This window comes from Lissotriton helveticus, chromosome 8, assembly GCF_964261635.1.
Source record: "Lissotriton helveticus chromosome 8, aLisHel1.1, whole genome shotgun sequence".
Taxonomy (NCBI): domain Eukaryota; kingdom Metazoa; phylum Chordata; class Amphibia; order Caudata; family Salamandridae; genus Lissotriton; species Lissotriton helveticus.
Genome location: NC_136069.1, coordinates 1194568487 through 1194574252, shown reverse-complemented (window position 1 = coordinate 1194574252; position 5766 = coordinate 1194568487).

The window sequence follows — 5766 nt, the reverse complement described above, 5'->3', positions numbered from 1 at the left end:
TCAAGCCCATTATCGCCACTTTAGCAGCAGTTTCCTGCCGATAAAGCGGCGATAATTTTATCGCCCAGTCTTGATAATATGCCCCCTTATTCCCTGCATGGTAGATAGACTTGCACCCTGGCCTACGTTACCCAATTGTGAATGAGCATGATATCCTAATTTTATTTTGGCCTAGCACACACAAAAACCTGCATTATCATGAGGCATAGGCCTGGCCTTGACCCTGAAACCCAGAGCCTAGCTTTTAGGTTAGGTAGAGAACACCACAAGCCTACCCCTTGGCAGCACATAGCTACTGTCTGTGCCCTTAGGACACGTACAGTGAGTGGATCACTGACAGAATATCGAGGAGCAAAACATCGACCTGCCAAATTATCGATGAAAAAATATAGAACGACAGAATATCGACTTCCTATCTACAAACAGGTAAGTACAAACATATCGAATCCAAAATATCGTTGTAAATAATTAAGGGGCCAATTAGGATGGCGGTGAATCCGCATCCTCCGGGCCGTCGGAAGCCACCGCCGGCCCGGAGGATGCGGATTCACCGCTGGAGTAACAGAAAACACCCAGCTCCAGATTAGGATGGCGGTGGGATCAGCGGCGGGCGGCAAGTCCGTCCGCCGCTGATCCGCGGTGTATGCTGGCAAATATGGTGGCGGTGTCTGCAAGACTCCGCCAGCCATATTAAGATGCATGCGGAAACATGCTTTTCCAAAAAGGAAAAGCATGTGGTCTTTTGTGTTTGGGGGCCCGTTGCGGGCCCCCAGGGTGGTGGGGGGTGGGGTTGACAAATTAGTTTCAATAGAATTTAATCGATTGAATCGATTTTGATTAAATTCTATTGAAACTATTTGTTTAAGGTGACATTGATTTAATTCTATGCACCATAAGAAAGAGGCAAATGAGTATCAGTACTGGCATTGTGATGTGTTTTTTTAATAGGGCTCATCCTTACTGATTGGAGCCAAACGCCTTCATCGTTCTTTGGTGAGTCTACTTGTGTCATGGGAGCCATGCTGAGGGGGAAGAAGGAGATAACTTGTTCCACTGGAGCTGCTTCCCTGAGGAGTAGAAGCCTAGACAGTGAGAGGAGAGGCTCAAAACAAATAATTTACCTAAGGAAGAGTGCCCAGAGCTGACTTGCGTAAACCCGAGAGGCTCCCGACCCCCAGACCTCCATCTTCAATCAAAGCCCACACTCCTCAAGGAAGATTCACCTGAGTGCTTTGCTCCTGTGTCTTCTACAGAGGAAGCTGAGGAACCTGGGCTAACTCCGCCTTCATCTTGCCGACAATTGCGGGGAAAATTGATTCTCCACCACAAATGCAGGAGTCGTCCTTCTGTGCCAAACCACGGCACCTGTCACTGGTGGATATGAAGAGAAGAAGAAGGGCCACAGATAAGCCCTTGTTACCACAAGCATGACAGTTAGCCCCATGCAGCAGAGCAACAACATACCCTCGCTTGGGAGATCTGAGTGTGGACCAGCAATCTGACAGCTCAAATGCCTGGAAAGCATGGACTGCAAACTGGCTCAACAGATATATGGGTCACAGTCTACATGACCGCTGCTCTCATGCAGCCATTCTTAGACTGCGCATGTGCCTAAGTCAATAACTTTCTGTTTTAGTGTGTAGTGAGCCCCATCGATTCCTTAGTGTTAATCCCAGGACCGCTAACTCTACTGTAGGAATCCTATTGTGTTTTGATGTGGTTAAAGTACTTATTTTTTCTAAATAAAATCACTAGGTTGGGATTTATGTATTGTGTCTATTGTGTGATTGTTTAGTTCTGAGGCTCTACTCCCCGCAGTACCTCCCTGAAGAACCCTTGACATATTGCCCTCACTATTCTGAGAGTTACGTGTGGAAGGGGGGTGCTTGGTCCAGTGTGCAGTGTCATAGTAGGATGGGCTACTGGACATCAATGGTAAAAGATCCCAAGCACCATGGATGTGGCCCTATAAACCTTGTATGCCCCGTGGGCCTCCGAACTGTTCTAACACCTTACCTTAAAATGAGATTTCTTAGTAGCTAATCTATCATAAAGGTGAGTAAATGGTGCGCTGTTTCCATCTTTCCACACCGCATTTCTTATCACTAGAATAGGGTATTTTTTATGGGTCAAGTCTGTCTTTTTTCTGAAAGTGATTTTGCATTTCTGATAATTTAGCTGGCAAACCTTTCCCCTTCATCTTGCCTTTCTAGAGTAGAAGAATGTTTGCAGGGATACAAAGGGCCTAATTTTTTACTTGCAAAGGGCTTGGTTGTTCAGAGTCAATGATTATGTATTTGGAGCCTTTTCTAACTCAAGAATAAAATAATCGAAAACAGTCCATATTCAGATGGAAGAATGTAGCAACAGAGCTTGAGGTCTCTATATTAATCAGTAGTCCAGGCAAGTTCATATAGTTAAGTTAGCTGATACTGAAAGAGACCGGTTACATATTTCTCAGTAGAACACTATGGGTGTGTGAAATTTGTGTAATTTGCTTTTGCATAGTTACATAGAAATTTCAGCAAAATTCCACGGTTACGCATAATTACATGAAATGCAAATCTATCATTTTAGTGCTATATTTGACAGCAAAATGCTTATCTGTGTCGATTTGTGATATGGAGACACGTTTTTAGCTGAAAAAAAGTGCAAAAAACTGAAACCACAGCGAACAACAGTGTTCTCTTGTTACTGTGCTTTTACGGTAAACTTTTACAGCAAATGCCACTTTTGCAATACATTTTTACCACGAATGGCACATAATTATGCAAAACAGCATAATTGTGTAATTTTGGGACTTTGGCATAACCAGCAAAACCCCAAACCCCCAAAATACACAAATGAATTTCATTTTCGCCTAGGCCTAAGAACCTCCGTCCTGGAGCAGCAGGATACTGGTACTGCCCAGTCTCTCTAACTGCAAGCCGAAGCAGAACCACTGGTAGCTTTTCCATCGTGGCACTGGTGGCCTGTGCTACTAGTGTCCTGCCAACTTCCAGAAACACATGATGGAACCACAAACTGACATCAGCTTAGACCAGCTGGGTTGGAGGTGTGCAGACTCTTGTTACATGCAACCCTATGTCCACGAAACAAGATTCACCCCTTACAGACCCCATCCAAATGAAACCACAAAAATAAACAACAGACCTGTCCCACACACCATCATCTACTACGCACAGATCCAGTTAAACATCTCATCCACTTGACCAACAACAGAATCAGGAGGTCTCCTACATATCATTCTCTACTGAGTAGTCTTGCAGAACCAGTAACATTTAATTTTCATCCACCACCTACAGCACATAAGCAGGGAGCAAGGACCCACAACAGGAACAGCTTAATCACCCATTGCTTCACAAAATAAAAAAAGGACAATTTATAATGCTAATATCAGGCATCGTAATTTTCTCCTTTCACATAAATACATAGCCTCCATTATCAACCATAGACACTGAAAAGGTGTGTATTTAGGTAACTTCAGATTCATATCCGCTGCTCACTCACTGTTATTACCTACAACAGGCAATCACTTCTGATGTGAAAATAGGATGCCAATGTTCTGTTGCACCCACCCCTCTGGGTGGGCAAGGTTTGAATGAAAGGGATTGAGTGAGCACAGGCACTGGTCTACACCAAGAGACCGAGGGGCAGATTTATGTTGGACTTGCGCCACTTTTGTGCCGCCGTTGCGTCACTTCTGTGATGCAGCGGAGGCGTAAACCCTGCGACACGTTGCGACATACTTACATCGTGACGCATCTATGGAGATGCGTCACGGTGTAAGGCCCTAAGCCACATGAAACCAGTGTCAGGTTTCATGTGGGCGTTTCCACGCAGGGGGGGGTGTTACGTCGCAGGAACGCCCCTGAAAAGTGACTCAGTGAAATCTACAAGATTTCACTGAGTCACTTTACCAACGCTGATGCGTCAAAACCTTGTGCCTGCTTGAAGCAGGCGTAAGGCTTGACGCACCACGTTACCGATATGGCAAGTTGGAAAAGTGCTGGAGTTGCGTGCCGCACACAACACAACTTCAGCACTGCGCCAACGTCACGCCCTAGATACGACACGCATCTGTTTATTCCTGCGCCATGCTGCGCCGAATTGTAAATTCGGCGCATCATGGGTGGCGCAAGGATAAACTTGCGTGCCGCATCTTTCCTGGCACATCTCTGCTGATTTGCAGAGATGCGTCAGGCAACATAAATCTGCCCCCAAGAGTATGTGAGTCTATTGCTAATGCTGCGCTGTATCCCTGACTTATAGGGTCTCATGGTGATGCCCGTGGGCGTAACCAGGACAGAACACTCATTACTGGCTTCACATGGAGAAAAACTCTTTTTTTCAAAACTATACATTTTAATTTCAAGATCAGAGTACCAAGGACAATCCTATAGAAGCAGTACAAGCGATCATGCACAGAAAGAGTCGGGCAAATATAGCTCATCAAAGGACGTTATCATTATCCATGAGAAGTAATCGCAAGCACATGACAATCCAAAGGTAGAGTTAAAATGTATACAGATTAATACAACAGTGCATAGGCATCATGGAAATAAACTAAAAAGTGAAAATAAAAGAGTCCATGGAAAACAAAAAAATTGTATTGTGAAGTAAAATAATCACAACAGGGCAGAAATCGGACCCCAAAAGTTCAAGTTCAAGTTCAAGTCAAAGAATTTGTATAGCGCTCTACTCACCCAGAGGGTCTCAAGGCGCTTTTGGGAGGGGGATCGTTATTTATCGAATATCCAGGTTTTAAGTTCCTTTCTGAAAGAGAAGTGGTTCTGTGTGAGGCGGAGGTGGGTGGGGAGAGAATTCCAGGTCTTGGCCGCCAGGTAGGAGAAAGATCTTCCTCCCATGGTGGATCTGTGGATGCGCGGAACTGAGGCGAGCGCGTGGTTGGAAGATCTTAGTTGGCGGGTGGGTGTGTAGAAGGACAGTCGTGTGTTGAGGCAGTCGGGTCCTAGTTTGTAGAGGGCCTTGTGTGCGTGGGTGAGGAGACGGAACGTTATTCTCTTGTTGACGGGGAGCCAGTGGAGGTCTTTCAGGTGGTCGGTAATGTGAGCTTGGCGAGGGATGTCCAGTATGAGTCTGGCTGATGCATTTTGGATGCGTTGGAGTTTTTTCTGTAATTTGGCTGTGGTTCCTGCGTAGAGGGTGTTTCCATAGTCCAGTCGGCTAGTGACCAGTGCGTGGGTGACCGTCTTTCTTGTTTCGGTGGGGATCCAACGGAAGATTTTTTTAAGCATGCGAAGTACGTTGAAGCAGGAAGATGAGACAGCATTAACTTGTTTGGTCATCGAGAGGGAGGAGTCAAGGATGAAGCCTAGGTTGCGTGCGTGGTCCGTGGGTAAGGGAGCTGTGCCCAGGGCCGGTGGCCACCATGAGTCGTCCCAGGCAGAGGGGGAGGATCCGAGGATGAGAACTTCCGTTTTGTCTGAGTTGAGTTTCAGGCGGCTGTTTTTCATCCATTCTGCTACTTCTTTCATCCCTTCGTGTAGATTGGTTTTGGCGGTGTTTGGGTCTTTGGTGAGGGAGAGGATCAGCTGGGTGTCGTCTGCGTAGGAGATGATGTTGAGGTTGTGTTGGCGCGCGATGGATGCGAGGGGACTCATGTATACGTTGAAGAGGGTGGGACTGAGTGATGATCCTTGTGGTACTCCGCAGATGACTTCAGTTGCCTCTGATTTGAAAGGGGGGAGGCGGACTCTCTGGGTTCTTCCGGCTAGGAACGAGATGATCCAGTCCAGGGCTTTT